We start from the raw sequence: 19629 nt of genomic DNA on the forward strand, positions 1-19629 counted from the left end.
GTATACTTTGAACTGTGATAACACAGCCTCTCAGTGGCTGATCCATTGTGTTGCTCACCAGAGAACTGATAATAGGCATCTACCTGCTGCTTGCGATGTGTGAGACAACCTGATGAAAGTACCAGGCCTGGACCCTACTCCTGGCTTTATGGGGAGATTAGACACCTAATTTATGTCTAAAAACATGCAGGTGTCTGTACACCTAAGTTTAGAGGCACAGTTCACCTGTGTAAATGCAAGCACATCCTTTAATCTGGGAAAGTTTAGGGTGTTTGAAGTACTGGGATGGGGCTGGTAGAAATGTGACAGAACTTTATGGGAATTTTGCACCTCTTCAAAGCAAAAACTGGGTGCTATGTGAGATTCCTCACAGAATCCAAGTGATGAGAGATGACTTTATTGAGTAATCTGAACCCTACCGATGTGCCTCAAACTGAATTTGTATCTGCCCAGCACTGGGACAACAGCTTCACACAGACAGTTACTGTGGCTTGGCTAATATGCAAGTAGCCGGTTAAACAATTATTTCCTGGTCTCTAACGTCATTGTCCAAAGCTGAGAATCTGAAATCTATCACTCGCCTGCCATTCCCCCTACAGGCTGTTCAACTTCGCTCTTACAGCAGTATGTGATGCTAAAGCTATGCAGATGCTCCGTAGTTCATTTCATCAATACATAACAGTCCCTTTGTTTTGGCAGCAAAAAAAGTTGGACTTTTCTAACTCTTAAATACTATGCATATCCAGAATCAAAATATTCTTCTGGCTAAGTCCCCGATGCATTCATTACAGACAGTCTGAGAGCATACATAACATGCACTAATAGAGACAGAATACTTCCAAATGATGGGTGACAGCTGCCTCTTTTTTTTTTGTAAAAGCATCCACTTGAAGACATGTCCGTTATACAGCAGTCAGAAGGCATGTCCCAGAAAAATAAATAAAAGGGGACATTAAGCCACTAGCTGGGAACCTGAGGTTCAGTTCTCTTTCCTGGTTCAAGTTTTCCATGTGACTGTTCCTCCTGCTTGAAAGTGAAGCAACCCTATTTACTTCTTTTAAAAGGTACTTGGAGACTCGAACAAAAATTGCAAGCCAGCAGCTTGGTTCTAGTAAGCTGGGTGCTGCAAGGGTAGCTATATAAAACATGTGCTACAGCAACAGACACCAAGCCTTTTAATAGACTAAGTATGTCACTTGAATTATTTTCTAACTAGAAAATTTGGAATTTTCAGACCAAAGAAGAACAATTCAAGGACATCTGGATACAGCCTGGGTAAAGGCAAGAAGTTAAAGCGTGCAAGCGATGCTGCTGTGGGACACGTGCTCAGCAGCCGCGTCGGGCCAGAGGGTCAAGTCAGCAGCGTACCCTATGCACTTGCAGCTCTATCAAACCACTCGGCTTCACAGCGCTTCAAAACCTGCCGTATTCATGAGAATCACACCTCTGGGTGTGCACAGGCCCTTTCTGCCACGCATCTGCCCCCAGCAAACCACTGCTGCAAACTCTCAGGTTCACTGGCACGGTGCTGTAATGGCTTTGTGGTCAGCATCACGGCTTCTCACATTTAAAGAGCTCGGCAAGCAAAACTCCGGTATGAATAAATAACCAGATATTTCCATGCGGTACTTCCAATATTGTTCCTTGTAGGTTGTTGGGTTTTTTTCCCTTCCCCCCACCCTCCCCCTTCTTTCTGTCTTCCTGTAAATGACTCACAGCCCGGCTTTTGGGGAAGGGGGAAACCAAGCGCTTCGTAGCGCTCTTTGCAACTTTAACCTTACTTAACCCTCGCAGCAGCAAGAGGAAGTACCAAGTATTTTCACGAGCCGTGAAGGGGCTCAGATCTGCTTTTGACGTCTGGAGGAAGTGCTGCCTGCTGCAAAGCCAGAAACAAAAAACGCATCCGCAGCCCCGCTGAACGCCAGCGTTTGAACACACGCAGTCCCGGCCCCCCCTCCCCCGAAGAACACCAGCCCAGCGGCCGGGATCGGGGCCGGGATCGCGGCGGAACGGGGCGGACCTGGGTCAGTGACGAGCCCCCGGGCGCGGGGAGCAGCGCGGGCAGGAGCTGCGCGCTTTGGGGAGCCCGAGGGTCCCCGCCTGCGCGCTGCGCGGAGGCGCCGGACCCCGCTACCCCGCCGCCTCCTCTCCCCGCTTCCCTTGTTCGGAGCCGCACTGCTCCTGCCCCCCCCCCTCGCCACCGCCCCGCGATCCCCGCCCCGCCCGCTCCTGCCCCCGCGGCCGTCGGAGGGCACCTCGCCCCCCCGGCCCCAGCCCGCGGCGCCGGGGGGCGGGTCCGAGGGAGCCGCGCCCTCCGCCCGGGGCCGGCCGCCGGTAGGAGCCGCACGCAGCCACCGCGGGGCGGGCCCGAGCGTGGCGCTGGGCCGGGCCGGGCCGCGCAGCGCAGCCGGCGGTGTCTGAGGCGCGGGGGATGGACGTGGGTCAGTGCAGCGGCGAGCGGCGACGGGCGGCTCAGGTAAGCGCGGGGCGGGGCGGGGTGGGGGGACGCGGGGCGAGGCCGGGTGCCCTCCCGGGGGCTGTGCGGGGCCGGGCGGGCTGAGCCGCATCTGCCGGTCGTGCCCACAGCGCCCCACGCACCGACCGCGCCGGCAGCGGGGCGGGGACGGGGCTCCGCAGCCCCTGGGCGTTCTGCCGCGGGAGGGCTCCCCTCTCCCCCGCGGTCCGCCCCGCCGCGCTGAGCCCTCGCAGCCGCCTTTGTGCCCACTCCGTGATGCGGGCTCACCCCTCCCCGGGCGGCCCGGTGCCCCGCGGGGGCGGGCTGGCGGCGGGGCTGGCGGCGGGGCCGGCGCGGGCAGGCGGTGGCGGAGGGAGGCCGGGGGGCACAGCCAACTGTTGCCCGGGGAGGCGTCGGCCCCAGAGCGGTGTCGGCTCCGGCAGCGCCGCGGCGGTGAGCGCCGGCAGGGCTCGCTTCGCCTCGGCTGCCGGCTGCCTTTGGAAGGGCAGCGGTTGCGGTGCGGGCCCCGGTGGGTCTCCCCCGGCTGGCCTTGCCCCAGCCCGGGGGGACGCTGCCCCCGGGCACAGGCCCTGCCCGCTGGGAACCACCGGGTCGTGGTTGCCGGAGCCGAGGGGACCTGTCTCCGCCTGCAGCCGCGCCAGGGAAGCCTGGCTGAACTCTAGCACTGGCCGAGGAGGTCGGTCGAACACGTCCCGGGTGCCTTGCTGGAGTAGGTGCTCCGGTGCTGTAGTAGGGGGAGAGGGGGGGATTAAGCTCACAACTTTGGTAATACCGAAAACTTTCCGTTCCAGCTGGTGGTCGTTGTTGGACACAGGGCGCTATAAACGTGGTGCTTCCAGAGGGATGTACCTGGACACGAGATGAAAAACCCGATCTGTAATACTGCTTTCATCTCGTTCAAATCGCTGTCTGTGTTGGGGTGTGTTACAGTGAACAGACACCATGCTTTGCATCTATTTTTCCTATTATTTTTTTTCCCGTAATTTAATTTCCAGACCGTTTAGCTTTAATTTTATTTATCTGGGTTTTGTTATGCTAAGGTCTCGGCAATGCATGATGCCACTGTGTAAAATCGAATACTCCATAATCCACTGGCAACGCAGCAAGACTTTTAACTTCCCATGCTTTCGGTGGTATTGCTGCTAACGTGCGAGGGTGGTGGTGCGGGTATGTTTCCAGGCTATTCCTGGTATTCTTTGGTTGCCATACAGCCCATCTTTGCACCCTCATTGTTGTTTACTGGCTCCTAAAGGCAGTGTATGTGTGTAAGGGAAAGGGTAAGTTCAAGGGGGGACAGGGATGGTTTTGCTTTGCTTCTCCTGTTGTCACCATCTGCAAGGCCAGAAAAAAATGGGAACGGCTTTGGCTCTGAACTCTTAGGTGGGGAAATCTGGAATGAAACGCTGTCGTGACATGAGGTTGCCTTGTGGGCAAAGAATTTAACATGCTCAGCACTGCTCTACAAAAATACCCCAACTCAGATTACACCAGGAAGAACCAAGCTCATACTTCCCTTTTCTCTGTTAACTTTTGTATTTTTACAACGTATAAGGAAGACTTATACATCAGCAATGTACTGTATTTTTTTTTAAGGAGTAAACTTTGTAATTTCTTGTGTCTGTCTCCTGTCTACTCGCCTGTAATACCCCTACCCCCCCCCACCCCCCACCCCAAATTAAAAACTAATGATAAAGCCTTACTATTCATGAATTCAGCTTTCCGAGGGTAGCCTTTAAAAAAAAAAATGTTTTACGGAAATGAAATTACAGATTATGGGAACAGCATGAAGGGTTTGACTTAAATTCATAAAAAGCATAAAGTAGTGACGAAGAATAAAATTCTTTGGCTTCAGTTCGAACCACTATAGTATAGTCTGTCTGTTCTTTAAGGTTTCACTTAAATGTAAACTATGGCAAGTGTAAGTGAGGTTCTCTGGGGGATTTATACAGTTTCTTAATGACTGCCCAATATTTTATTGTATCGTGCTCTGTACTTTTTCACTACCCTTCTCTGCTGTTTTTGCAGCGACACTTTTGTTTTTTCTGTGAACTTGTTCTTTATTAAAAACAGAAAATAAACAAACCACAAATGATTAAAAAGACAATGTATGCTAGTAATTAGAATAAAAAATACTTGGTTAATTTACAAAGGAAAAATGGTGATCATCTTGGATACTACTGCATAGTTACTGTCAGCAGATGTCATTTTGCCATAATAGCGAGTCTATTAGTGAATTTTACAGTGCAGGGAAGATAATTCATTGTTAGTGTGCTTCGCTTGTCTTCATGACATCATTTTTTGACAGTGTTTTGTCAGGCTGAAATATCTTGTCCTCAGCAATATGGTCGTCTCACAAAGACATTGAGTATTTGCATGTGCAGTATGTTGCAGATTTCCAAATGTTATGTGTTATACAAAACGAGAGCTTAAAATGTGTGTCAAAAATTCAAGATTATATTTAGACAATTAACAGTTCACATACTTTTAACAGAAATCATATTTTATAGGTGTACAGATACTATGAATAAGACCACTTTAATTGATCATATTTATATGTATTTCCAAATGTCCTTTTTAATTAGAGTTTTTAGAGAAACTATAAAAGACTTCTGTAGAATCACTGGCATTCTTTAGCACTAGATGCATAATGCATGCAGTAGCACATGAACTTATCATTCAGTTCACATTTTATACAAAACAGAAAAATAGTATTCTACATCCAAAACCTGTGTGCAATCCAGACATCATTAGGTTTCCTATTAAATCCCTGAATACAAACTGAGTTATGTCAATGTGACCTATAACATCAGTGGCCAGCGGAATATGCATACTAATAATATATGTTGATTTGAAGGAAACCTCTTAGTGTTTCATCTGTACTGAATTTAATATGTATTTGGAACTGTTTCAATATTATCAATCATTCTTCTAGGATTCTTTCTACTAATGTTATCTAGAAATGCAAAACAGTAACATTAAATCAGAGAAAACAGTTTGAGAGGCATGAATTAAAATATTTAATGTATGGTGCAGCTTGGGAGTTGCAGAAAACACAGTCATAAATTTGAATTTTGTTGTTTAAATTAAAATTGTAATAGAAGCTGCTATGCACTCATGTGTGAATGATGATGAGAGTGATGTGAATGATGTGAAATGCACAGGTTCTATTATTGTGAAGCTCTGAATTTACCATTCTGCTATTTTCACAGAATTCCAATTCACACTTGCAATTGAAATGAAAGTGTGTCTTATTTTCTGTATTTATATACTTCTTGGTACAAGTTCTTGATTTAAACTGGTAGCAGTAGTCGCTTCTACACGAAAAATAACGGTAACAGATACAGGACAAATACCTTTTAGGACAGATGTGACCCACTGCACCACTGACACACAGGTGCTTGAAAATATTGTGGATTTTAAATGCTTAGAAGTAATCTCCTGGTTGGTATCTTCTTGTTGACATTAGGTTAAATATCACTCAGGCTTACCTTAATTGAGGAGTGGTTACTTTTGCATGTTAATGGCTGAAATATTCTTGTCTAGTTTATGAACATGTCAACAGACTAGAAAACCACTACTCTATGGACTTCTTCGTGCATTTTATCCTTTTTTTTTGTGTCCGTGATAATGCTTCTGTAGGGCTGTTTGGAGTGGCAATGGACAGGTTGACTTTTAACATCATGGTTGGATGACCAGCAGTGCAAAAGGTGAAGCTAATGCATAAGTCTGAAGCTTATTTATGAGTAAATCTGTGTAACGAATTTGTGAAGTTCGTAAAATGTGCAAAGTTTATTTTGAAGGTTCCAGTAGCAGCGCAAACTGTGGCGTTAGTGTGCCTGTCACAGATGCTGGTCTAGTTTGGTTAAAATCTTAAGTTAATAAATGTGATTCATGAACATATGTCTCTCAGACCTGTCAAAGAGCATTGCTGTGGCATTGGAAATGTCATGTCTAGATTATGGCATGGAGCATACTGGGATCTTGAGTTTGGTCCCGTGTTTGTGGTGAGTTCTGGATGACTGAGTCCTATCTAGGCATTGGAGTTCGTGCAATTTAATAACGCTATGGAGGTGGTTCAGTGTTTTTAAGGGGGTATGGAGACTTACACTGACATTTTAGATAAAAGCCATTCTGTACTCTCCTATATCTCTCTGATAAACATAGGTTTAACTTAATATTTAAGTAGTTGTTAGAAGCTTCTTTTATATATAATTTATGGGACTGGGGGGGGGGAAACCTTCTCCCTGTTGTATTGCAGCCTGAATTCATAAATTATTTGAGTGGCCTATTTTACAATTAGATGCCTCAAAGCTAAGGTTGATGTTCTTAAAACTCATGTCTGAAAGCACACGGTTGTATTTTTTGCTGTGAAGAAAATTAGTTGCACAGAGCTTCATTTCTACATCCATCCGGAGCTGTTACCACCGTGACTGTTGTGGGGAATGGCATCTCTCTCCTGCCTAACTGCCTATGGCACCCTGAGATGGGAATGTTCCCTCAGGATTTGAAAAGCTTGCTTTGCTGGGAAATAAGTAAGCGTAAGCTATTTTCTCAAACTTGAGGAAGAAGCATTTGCAATGATTTTTCTCTCTCCCTCTTCACCATATATTTGGTGGTGTATTAGTTACATCTCTTACTGCATCTTACTGAATCTCTTACTGCATGAAGTGTGAAGCTTGTTCCTCTGTCGTCTTTTCAGCCTGAAGCAACTTGAGCTCACATCTCTCTCTTCCCGGGAGAGTGCAACAAGCAGCTTGTCATAAACTGTCCTTTATTTCACCTGCAGCTGTGTTACTTTGAAAAAAAAAAAAATTAATTAGGCTAAGGGGGAGAGTGACTCCTGCCCTGTGATTAAGGCATTCAGGGCAGGGAAATCAGGATTTCTGTGGGTGTTTCATTCTTTCACCCAGTACGTATTTTCCCATTCCATAGTTTCAGCAGGAATAATCTAGGGCAGACTGTAGTCAGTGGGTTAGGGCACTAGCCTGGCATGCCTTTCAACCTGGAAAGAGCCTGCCACCCACTTTTACTTCCTCTGTGTTTGCTTTCCGGATGCTTTTAAATTGCTCGAAGGTGCTTGGGGGCATGCTTCTGCCTTCTCATCCAAAACTTCAGAATGGCGTGATTCCTTTCCTCATCAGCTTGTGAAAGGGATTACTTTGTATCTTGCTCCTGGGGAGGCCTGAGGGTTTTCCAACCCTTTTTAATGACATGGGTGCCTCTTGAGCTTATAGTAGGTGACTTTTAGGGTACAGCCTTCACAATTTTGTTTCCTGTTAAGTTAGATGGCTTCCTGCTTGCTATCCCAGTTATCTTAATTTCCATTATATACACGAGTTTATTGTAGCTGTGCTCAAAATTCTGAGAGTCCACTTTGTGCTTCTAGTCTCACATGGACTAGTAAATCTAAGACAAGTGTAGATTTTTGGGGGGAGAAAGGCTGGAGTTTGGCAAGACTGAGGTTCCCTTCAGGAGAAAGTCTTCATTTTGGGGTTAGTGCACAACTTGGACAACTGAATCAAACCAGGTCCAACACAAGCATCTTGTCCTTGTTGAGATGCTTCACAACATCTACTGCATCAATGCTTGGCTAGCACATGCAAGATGGTCAGAAGACCCATGTCATGCTCGGACTAGCACCTGCTGGGAAGGTGGGATATTTTAAGACAGCTCAACACTATTTGCCTCTGCAACTGAACTAGTAGTGCCCTAAGACTATTGCTGTTTAGGCTGAATGTGGTTAGACTGAGAAGTGGGAGGAAGAGGTTGTTTTCTTTGTTTCCCAAAGACATTTTAAAGAAAACGTGCTTTCTGTTTTATTTTCTTTATTGTGAGTGTATTTGATACCTAGCTTGATCATTACAATTTTCATTTTGCAGCTGCCTCAGATTAAGTCTGAAAGGTTAGCTTGAGTTAATAGCTTTCTGGGAAGAGGGGGAGAAAGTTCGTTTTCTGGTTTCTCTCATACATATTAATAGCAGTGTGGAGCTGTGGGGCAAAAATTCATTACTGTTGGTTGTTAGCTGGTATGGAAATGCTGAGTGATGGTGGCACTTACGGAGCTGAATTGGTTTTGAAGAAGGAAAATTCTCTCTGGTAACTGATCCATGTGATCCTGTCTCCAGTAAAATGATTCCAGAATTGTGTTTAAATAGCCTTTGTGAGAGATGTACAGTCGTACATATTTGTTACAGATTATTTGCTGGTCCTAATTTTTCAGAGAGGGTTCCTTTAATACTGTGGAAATTGATTGAGGAAGGCAGTGATGAGGGGAAAAAATTATAGTATTCCTCAGAGTTGTTCAAACCTGTTTAGTTTTTGGAAGGCTAGATTGTTAAATTTGTTATGTTTTATTTCCAGGAACAGTCTAATTTTGTCTTGGTTATACTTTCTCCCACCCACATATACGTGGTCTGACTCCTCGTGCTGTATTGCTCTTTAATTGTGTTTTGCTTCAAGGATCATCTGTAAGACTGTTGGTGACTGACTGCTTCAGATAAAGATATCATGATGGTCTTCGGCATCTTTAGAAGCTTCTGGAAATTAGTCTGTAATCATCTCCCTAATAATTGATGGTGGCAGAGGAAATGGGAGCTGATATTATGTAATCGTTTTTCCTGTGTTTTTATTATTAAAGCATAAATGCCCCATAGGACTGGAACACTTCCCTCACCCTCTCACAAGGCTGTGCTGCAGCAGAGCTCTGCAATACCAATTACTGCGGGGACGGTTTGCTGTTCCAAATGAGATCATGATGGGGATGCTGGAAAACGAGTCTCAAAATGTGTTTCATGCTGTGAATACTTGAGAGATTTTGTTAGAGCGTGATACTTAGGTCTACAGGACTTATGTTTTTAATTAGAGAGGGTGTTAAAAAATCCACTTAGAATTTTGTATCAACATCTCTTGTATTCAGGAGGAAAATAGAAAATATTTCTTGATCTTGAAGTGTTCTGGGAATATGTTGCCTATAGAACTTACTGGTATTTCTGCAACAAGATGATGTTACTACTTTACTTTTTTTTCCCTGAAGGACAGGGACAGAGCACACATATTAGAGGCCTTAAAGGTATAGATAATCTGCTTGTCCATTTTTATACTGTGAGACAAAAAATGATTGGGATCTGACTAATTGCGCTTTTGTTTTACTGAGATTTTGATTCATTATGGCACAGACAGTATCATGTTGTCCTTTACTGAACTAAAAGTAAATCCACCAAAAAAAATCCCCTTTTGTTCTGCTGCTGAGGAACACTGTGGGCTGCCAAATCCTGGCAGTCTGAGTCACCACAGTCGTAATAAAGTGTTTGTACTTTCGCGGTCGCTGTTATTCACTGTCTTCTAATTTATTCATAAGGCAAAGGGACACCTACAGATTAAAATACTACTTTTTAAAGAAATACATGTTTATATTTCTGTTTCTACATGTTTATACGGAAATAACATTTGTCAAAAGAGAATTAAATACGCTTTGGTAATACTTCAAAGCTTCCAAGGAACAAATGGTATCTTTAACAATAAGAAATATATCTATTTAACAGATTCCATTTTCTGTGTAAGAGCAATGTTAGACTTCAAAAATGGATGGGATTGTTCTGAACTCCTTACTGAATTCTGCTGTTTTGGCCATTTGATCTGACCTGATAATGATCTGATAATCAGGGCAGACTGTTTCCTTCCTTAAAAAAAAAAAAAAAAAAATGTTTTAAGGACAGAGACTCTGACCCTGAAAATGCTTATCTGTATTTTAACTCCTAATGCGTGGGCTATGACCCAGCAAGCATAACTCTGTAATGGAATTCAGTTGTTTTCAGGATCACTCTGAAACAAAGCAGTCAAATATTAAGTTGCAGTATTCAAACAAACTCAGAATGACTGCACAGAAACAGCCGAGGGAAAGCAAGGTGGTTCTGAATCAATGATAGGTACCTGTAAGGCCACCAGGTACGTTCCCTGACTCCACAGAAGACGTGTGCAGGTGTGCTGTGTGTGGCTCTGTGTACACAGTGATGGTCTGGCTGATGCACCCTCTTGCCTGTGCTTGGGCAGGAGGTGGGAGTTCTTACAGGTTCTTGATCCCATCAATGTGCATGGAGAGGAGATGGATAATTCCTTAATTCCTTAGCGATTCATGGGTAGGAGTCCTTATGATTTAGGCTTTTAACTCTTAATATCATTATTGAGGCAGAAACAATGATTTTTTTCTTTCTATTGATAAAAGAACAAGGCTTTTATTTCTTTTTTGCCTGATACATAAGGAATTCTGTATGTTATTTACCTTTCCCTAGCACTGAGCTAATGAAATTTACACAGTTCTCTCAAAAAAGCACCAAATCTAGTAAGTCAGATCATTAGTTACTTTCCCTGACTGTCTTGTAGAGCTGCTGAAGGAAAGGAAGGTGGAGTGAGCTGGTGGGCACTGGGGTGCTGTGGTACATGTGTGGAAACTTGTGCAGCAGAAAGTACTATAATTTTAATGGCTGCTCTGCATCATACTGTCACTACAGTTGTTTCCCAAAGAGTCTCACATACTATTGATAGGACATTCACACAAAGATAGGAGATGGTAGATAAGCAAATGCAAATATATTACATGCCTTCTATCCTTCAGTTTTTAATACATTTTCTAGTGACAAGTTCAGCATGAAACACTTGGTGACAATTATATATGACTCACTTTAGAGAGAATCAGAAGAACAGGATTACAGGGTGAGGTTATTCAGGTAGCTCTGTTTCTTGTACATGGTACAAGACATTCTGCTTTCTGTGTTTAATGTGGTATTACTAGCAGAGTATGTGGTAGCATTTCCTTCAGCTTCATTCTTCCAATAACTTCCCCCCCCCCCCTCCCTCTAGGGATGAGACATTTTGAAGGGAAGTTGGATATAGATGGGTTTGGAAAGAAGATAAAAAACACAGTTCTCGGGGATTAAGCCATCCCCCAAACCTGCAGACACTTTCCTGCCGGTGGTTGAAGAATGACTGTCTGTGGTATTGTCCCATCTTGGGCAGTGACAGTAGGTGGGCATGCCAAAGTTGAATACTTAATTTTGCACTGTTAACAGTTTCATTTCCAGTTTTTCAGAAAACAGACCATTCCGGTGATTCTCAGAAAACTTGCCCAGAAATCAAATCTGGATATCATGATGCCTTTCTGTGGCTCAAGAAGTCCTTAAGCCCACTTGCTGTGCAGTCTTACATTGACTTGCAGTGTATGGTAAATTTAGCAAGAGTTGCCCAACTTCCTTTGACATATTCTGACAAAAAGCATAGCCCTCCCACTGATCTGGGTCACATTTTCTACATAGAGCTAAGATGGTAACAGCTCTAAGTTCCACCCAGCTTCTGCCATGGGTTACTAGGTGGTGTTTAATGGGCTCCTGGTTCATCATCAGAGTGTGCAGCTAGCATCAGGGCAGTCTCAAACTGTCAGCTTCAACAGTGCTGCCAGCTGATGTCCTGTATGTGCGTGCATTCAAAGCCGTCAATGATGCACAGTATTGATCAGCTTGGGTTTAGTCAGCCTTGTATGTTCCCTTTAGTTACTGATGCTGTGAAATGATTTGGTATGGGGGCACGTAAATCAGCTGTCTCTTTCCTTGCTCAGTCCAACACCAGATGTTTTAGAAACCACAGCCGAATGGATCTACCTGTAGAAACCAGACTTTTTTTCTTTGACAGCTGTGAAGAGTGGAGATCTTTGACCCAAACTTTTACCTTCTTATGAAATGAAGAATTTTGTCAAGGAGTTCTAAGGGAGCTGGAGAAAATGAAGATTTCAGTAATGAGCAGTCATTTTCTATCAGCATCCTTTTCTACTGTCAGTATAGGTATCCTGGGAACAGAGCAAAAGGACCATACTAATTCTGGATCTAAAGTCACTTTTTTCTTTTACTTTCAGGCTATTTTTTTTTAATTTTATTTTTCTATATCAGAACTAGGATGTACGCCAAGATCTGTAAGAAACAGATGTCTGTCTCATGCCAGCAGTATTATCATAGCTGGGATTTAATAAATTTGTTACTTCACATATGTGGGAGGCTTTTTGGTTGTTTTTCTTTGAGGATCTTGATAGTGAGTTTTCTGTTTAATTGGAGTGACTGTCTTCAGTTGAGTGTGGATGTCAGTGTTGGGGTAGATGTGTCATCTTTTCATCTTTTTGAAAGACAGAAATTGTACCTGTCATTGAAGGCGCTATGATTAAAGTATTGCCAGGTAAATTAGGGTGTGGCTGTTCATCATCTGGGACTATTAGGCTGAAGCAGATGGTAGACTCACTGGACCAGATTGGCAGCCAATATTCCAACAGTTACAAATGGTTTGTCAAGGTTTTATAAAATGATGGGCAGTTTTGTCTGTGCTGTGGTGGGTTGACCTTGGCTGGATGCCAGGTTCCTATCAAGCCACCCTGCCACTCCCCTTCTCTGCCGGACAGGGGAGAGAAAACACGAGAGAGGCTCATGGGTTGGTGTGAGGACAGGGAGAGATGGCTCAGCAAGGGCAAACAGGCTCAACTTGGGGAAATTAATTTATTGCCAATCAAATCGGAGTAAGATAATGAGAAGTAGGAAGAAATATTAAAACCACCTTCCCCCTACCCCTCCTTTCTTCCCGGCTCAACCTCACCCCTGGTTTTCTCTCCCTCCCGGCCGCGGCGCAGGGCGGGCCCGGGGCTGGGTCAGTCCCTCCCGCGCTGTCCCTGCCGCTCCTGCCCCTCCGGGGGAGGCTCCTCACACCCTGCCCTGCCCCAGCGCGGGGCCCTGCCAGGGCAGGGGGCCCTCCACGGGCTGCCCCAGCCTGGGGCCCTGCCGGGCTGCAGTTCCCCACGCCCGGCCCCGCCGGGGGTCCCCCCGCGGGGCGCAGCCCCTCAGGCCCGGCCGGCCCCGGCGCGGGTCCCCGCGGGGGCACCGGCCCTGCCCGCAGCCCGGCCCCGGCCCGGGCTCCTCTCCCCGCGGGGCCACGGGCCCTGCCCGGAGCTGCTCCAGCGCGGGCTGCCCGCGGGTCACAGCCTCCCTCGGGCACCCCCTGCCCCGGCGTGGGGCCCTGCCGGGCTGCGGGGGGGGAGCTGCCCCCCGGGGGCTCCGTGGGCTGGGGGCACAGCCTGCCCCGCCGGGGGCTGCGCCGCGGGCTGGGGGGAGCCTCTGCCGCGGCGCCTGGAGCCCCCCGGCCTCCTCCTGCCCTGCCCTGGGGGCTGCAGAGGCGTTTCTCACATACTCTAAAAGTTGCGCAGATATTTTTTCCTTTCTGAAATCTGCCGTCCCAGGGGCGCTGCCAGCCAGCGGTGGGTCCATCCTGCAGCCGGCTGGCGCTGGCTCCATCATCATGGGGGAAGTTTCTGGCGTCATCTCACAGAAGCCACCCCTGTAGCCCCCGGCTACCCAACCTTGCTGTGCAAACCCAATACACAGCGTCGTTACATTTTTAAGACTACTTCAAGGGAAGCAGCGTTGAGAATGGAGATGCATGTGTGATCTGTAGGTAAGCAGTTCTGTAAAGGTGTGTATGTTTTTGTACTGACAAAACTAATTTTTTTTAGTACACTGTGACATTGGATAATCACTTATATCTATACATAAAGTTTTAAGCACTGACTCTTGCTAAGGATAATATTTGCATCCAGATTTGCACCATGGTAGGTGTATTTTCCTTTGGAAAAATTTTACATGCCTCTATTATGTTTACAAAGACTTCTTGCTTATGGGTTTTTTTTCGTGCAGAACAAGGGTAGATGTTTTAGGTGAAGGTTTGCATGAATTTTTTTAAAGTAAGTTGGGATTTCTGACTTGGAAGAAAGAAACAAAATTGTGACAACATATGTAAGTTTAAGAATTTTTTAAAGAACACAGATGTGTTCCTGAATTGCTGATCTTGTTAACTGAATTTCTTCCTTGCCCACCACCCTGATGTGGGTGAAGTTTGAAGAAGCAGCGTCTCAGCTGCTGCGCGTTAGGATGCTGTCAGTAGACCTATGCCCGCTTTAGAGGAGCTGAGAGGACCAATGTTCTGTTGCAGCAGTGCAGGCTTGCTGAAATTAAGAAGTCAGATGCTAATTTTCAGTCTGTCTGAACACATTAAAAAACTCCAAAACCTAGAGAGTGCAGATTTTCATGTATGCTGCATATAATACATGTGGAAACACAAGTGCTCAACTGTTACACGTTTATTTGGTTCTGAAATGTGCTGGCCAGTTACAGAATTAACTTCTAAAAATGATGTTCTCCAGAAGCAACTGGGTACTATAATTGTGATGCATGTTTATAGTAGGAACTAAATAAGGAATGGATATGGCATGCGACTGTACTGTTACATTTTCGGTACTCTTGTGACACAGTTTTGTCCTGTGCCAACTAACACTGCCAGATAATGCCCAAACGCAGTTCTGGGGTTAGGAGAGATGATGGACCATTTCCAAAAGGCTATTTGGATTTGGCCAGGCTGTTTTGGAGTGACAGGATTTTATTTGTACAGCCATGAGCTGTACCGTGCTTACTGGTTCCAAGCCCAGAGCATGGCTATGTGCTCTGGTCTGTTTTATTTTCTGACACACATGCGGCCACAGATCTGCTTTCCAGGAAGCTGGGATTCAGCAGCTTCTTCGGGAAGGCAATGGCAGGATTGTCTTTGTGTGCTTAGAGGTTAAGAGAAAAAAATCTATCAATCAAACCTGAAAGTGAGAAGCTGGGTCTGGAAAGCTGGAGAAATAATCCAGAGCAACTTAAAATCATAAAAAATCCGAGTTTCATGTTGTTTTTATAAGAAAAGCCCCAGGGAATACATAGGTGTAATTTGCCAATTTGAAAGTGCAGGTTTAAAGAAAAAACAAACAAACAAACAAACCCCCACCAAAACAAGTATGAAGAATTATGGCCTGACATTTTAAATCAAAGTTAATAAATTAAATGTAAGCAGATATCATCTACAGTGTCCTCAACCAGAGCATGTATATTCTGGCAGTAGTGTAAAACTTACCCCTGTCCTGGGCTTTGCCTTCTGTCAACTGAAGGAGCAGTAGCAACCTGCTAGCACAGACCTGACTTGGCATGATCTTTACGTTTTCCCTGGGAAATTCCTGTCTCAAGCAGATGTTTTGGCCCTGTTCTAATTGTCTGATTGCCTCCTGTCAAGGAAGTGCAAATCTAACTTTAAATTTATCAAAAACTGTAGGGTGTGGGTTCGTGGGGTTTTGTGTGTGAGTGGGGGGTTTTGTTGGGGTTTTTTTTGTTTATTTTTATTGTTTTGTTGTGGGTTTTTTTTTCAAGCAGTGTTAAAGCTATTAGCATCCTAATGACTTAACAGGGTCTGGTCCAACAGACAACTGTATGAGTTGACTCTAGTCTGTTGAGTGCTTCAGTCTGTTTCACCATCTCTTCTATATAGTAGTTGAGGAATAGCATAGGCTTCCTGGTGAGCTGGCCACATATCCCTCCACCTGGAAATAGTCCAGCAATCAGAAACTGAGCTCCCGATCCCCACATGGACAGTGACGGGCCAAATACCATTCCTGGGCTGGGAATTCCTGATGTGATTTGTGGTTTGAGGGTTGCATGGGGAGAGAATCAAAGTTCAGGTCAGGAGGTTCTAAGGATGAGCTGCCTGGTTATTTTTATTTATTACCTGTATTACTATCAACATGTCTCACATCTTTCTGCATAATATTTAAATAGAATATTTATATTTAATATAAATATTAAATAATGAGCCTGTACTTTTTCAGTACATACATTGACAAGTGTGTTCTGCTGCTGCTCCCCTTTTTTTTTTTTAATTAGTATTAGTATCTTAAAGCAAAACATAGATTTATCACTTAATTTTGGAACATGTACTTTTTACTTTTGAGTAAAGGACTTCTAAAACAGGAAATAACGTTGTTGTAGTTAGGATTCAGAGTCTGGCCTCTCATGCACACTTCATGTTACTTAACTCTTCTGCTTTGCCTTTGAACTACATTATGTAGTCCATTCTGTAATGCAACTTTACTTAACTCTTTATTTGCAAGTAGAATTAATTTACAATCTTTGCTATTTATGCTTTGTTGAATACGGATCATACAGCCTTAATTATTTCTTACACAGCAGGAAACTTTCAAAGTAGCAGCTGTGTTTTGCTTTAAGTCAAATGGGTTGTGGACTATGACTTTTCAAATCCCTGGGTGGATAATAAGCTTTACTCCCAGCAGGTCCCCCAGGCTACTACACTGAGGGTACCAAACTAACTTCTGTGTTTCATTGTATAAATACATTTTAACCAGGGATAAATTGACTTACTGGACATTACTGAAACAGTAAAAGAGAATTTTCTCTTCTGCATTAATATGATGGTTTGCCTCCTTGTTGCCATCCTTCCCTTAAAGCAGCATTGAGATTTTTGCTAAAGTTTCCAGTGTCTGCTTATTTCTGTCCATTTTTACCACGCTGATGTTTAAGAAATGACCGCTTTCCTTTCTACCCCAATGAATTCTCCTGAGGAGAAGAGCAGTTGCTTATAAACATATTTCTTCGCAGTGTTTATGTCAGTGTGCTGTAAGGAGTATCTCGATATCTAGTTATTTATAAACATGTTGAAGCGTTGTCCCTCTTCCTTCCCCCTGGCTTTTCTGTGGAAGACTCTGATACCAGTCTTGGACTGTTTATCTCCACTTCTAAAGGGATATTCCTTTTTAAAGACCCAAAACTGGAAATCTGAAGCTCTTTTCATCAGATAAGTTTATCCTCTCTCTCCCATGGCGTTTGCTTTCTCACTTGATGGCATCTCTCTCAGTCCAAATGCCTTACTTCAGTGAACTTGCCTTGAAGCCTGTTCCACACAGTTATTGTTTGTGGAACAAGAAGTACTTCCTGGCATTTTTTCATAGTAGGTTTTTTTTTTGTTTGTTTTTTTTTTTAATGTCCATTTCATACCTGTTCATTGTATTAACTCTATTAATTGGACTGACATTGGTTTTACATTCCATTTGAGATTGTTTTAGTTGGATTTTGGTTTAGATTGGAAGAAATTTGGATATTTGGGATAAAATTTTAAAAAGGTTAAAAGCAGAATTCCAGAATGTAATATGTATTTTATTAAAAATCTGCTTCAGTTCTAGCTATACTACTTCAGTTGTGCTTAGGATAGTTATTCTGTGTAAGTTGCAGAGTTTTTTGTGATTTCATGATTCAGCTGAACAGGAGATACTCCTTGATAGTTGCTGGGATTTTGTTTCCAAAATTTAGTTTTTCTATATAGAGTGTGTTTCAGCTTCCAAAGTAACTGTGCTATAGTCTGTTTCCAAGCCACAGTCTGTAAGCTTTTTTTTAAATATATTTTGCACCTGTTACATGAGAGCTTATTGTTGCCAGCACTCTTAATTTTCTCCAAATAAGCCAAGTTATGTAACAGAACAAACTGGTCTAACTTAAAAATAGTGAAACTATGAATATCCTTCAAGAAACTTCTCATTTACCTTTCTTTTGGTCTGTGTTAGATCTCAAGATTTTTAATTGACTCACTAGAGTTATGTGCTCTGATGAACATACAGGTTTTTTAAACAGTCCAATTCTTTTGTTTTGCAACACACACATTCTAAATTTTCTATCAAATATGTTTTATCTTCTGTTCTTGCATCTATTTCACAACTTCTGTCCTGTTTCATTTTCTATAGCAGTCTCTTCTTTTTATTCCATAGAGTTGTAGCCTGAATTTTTTTCTTTCCCACTTGCAATTAATTTAAAGGTTTCTGGAAGTTTTTTGCCATAATTTAACCTTTAAGTTTTGTTCTAGAATTGATTAATTTTTCCTGAAAAACATTTCTGTTTAAATACTTCCATAGAATTTGCTGAGATATATCCCATTGCATTGGAAGGAAATGAAGTAGTTGTTCACTCTCAGATTATGATTTTTGTCGTTACGTTTCCTTTTAATACTTCCAGAAAGAAGTGGAAATTTAGTACCTTTTTTCCGTTACTAAGCTCTTTTACTTCTGTTTTCTTTCTTGTGATAATGGATTGTGAGTTCAATTAAACTGTGTTGCCTGTGGCTTCAGTGACTAAAACTTGATCTTTTAACATTGATGAACTCCTTCTGAAGTGGATGAAAGAAATTAATTGGGTCATGGCTCAAATAAACACAGTTCTGCAGGTATCTGCCTTGGTACGAGATATTTAATTGATTGACTAATGTACTTAAGGTATTCAGCTAACAAATACTTTCCTGCCCTTTCTCAAACTGACATAAGGTCTTTTTTCATGTTGTGACATTCCTCCAAGGCCAGCTGATGTTATTTCAGCATAGTCTGTGCTAGACTTGTCCTTTCAAATCTAAATTCCATCTTTTTTATTTATCACAATCCTCTAAATTTCACAGTTCTCTTTCTTTACCTGCAGTGTTTCCATTTCTGTTCTTTCCAGTCTCTTCTTCCCATCTGTAATGCTTCCTCATAATTTTCATCCATTCTGTTCTACTGACTTCACTTTCTGCCATTTCTGGTAGTAAATCTGCTTTGGTTTCTGTTTAACATGAATCTTGCTGTGTTGTTACTTAACCACTCTTTCCAGTCAACCTTAATTACATGAAGCTTGGAAAATACCTAAACGCTTAGTGGCTTGGGAGTTAATGTGGTTGATAAGTGGGATACCCTCTTTGAAACTTTCTCACAGATGCTCATTTAATTAGTGTTGGTGTTCCTGCGTCTTTCAGACTTGCCATTTTTGTTGTTGTTGGGTCAAGAGGGAAGAGGTCATATTTTCATTTATCTTCAACCAGTAAATGCTGTAGAAAACAGTGGTATCTAGAGCTGGTTTTTGCAACCCAGTAGGGCTGGAGGTTCAGAAACTGTCTTAACTGTATCACCGCTCCATAGGAAAAAGTGGTTTTCTGGGTTCTGTGAGGTGCTTCCAGTCCTTCTCCTGTCCTGAGGTGTTCCTGCTTTGCCTGTTCTTGGATGCCTCCTTCTTGGCTTCTTTCTTATGCATTTCTTTCTGCATTGGTCTCCAGAGTTAACCATCCTAAACGGTAACGGTGGTTCACTATCCTGATGTGCTGTGCTGTGCGAATAATTGGCCTTTTACTCTGGGTGTAATGCACAGCAGCAGATACCTTTCAGCAGTACTCATTGCTTTTTTTTTAAAAAAGGGGTATTGCGATGCTTTGAAGGCGTTTAAGTAACTTTTCTGATTTTT

General features: G+C 43.5%; 1 protein-coding gene across 9 annotated transcripts in view; it reads left to right on the forward strand.

Moving 5' to 3' along the window:
- The first annotated feature begins 1889 nt into the window (after positions 1-1889).
- CYRIA (CYFIP related Rac1 interactor A) overlaps positions 1890-19629 on the forward strand; it is a 58169-nt gene continuing 40429 nt past the window's right edge. For 6 of the 9 annotated variants that reach the window (XM_055810122.1, XM_055810119.1, XM_055810123.1 and 3 more), the window contains exon 1: positions 2346-2476. The gene's annotated coding sequence lies outside the window, so the exon portion shown is untranslated. Of the gene's footprint in view, positions 2477-13932; positions 13955-19629 lie in introns of those variants that run through there. The other 3 variants (XM_055810118.1, XM_055810124.1, XM_027790911.2) reach the window with 3 other exon arrangements.

This window comes from Falco peregrinus, chromosome 7, assembly GCF_023634155.1.
Source record: "Falco peregrinus isolate bFalPer1 chromosome 7, bFalPer1.pri, whole genome shotgun sequence".
Taxonomy (NCBI): domain Eukaryota; kingdom Metazoa; phylum Chordata; class Aves; order Falconiformes; family Falconidae; genus Falco; species Falco peregrinus.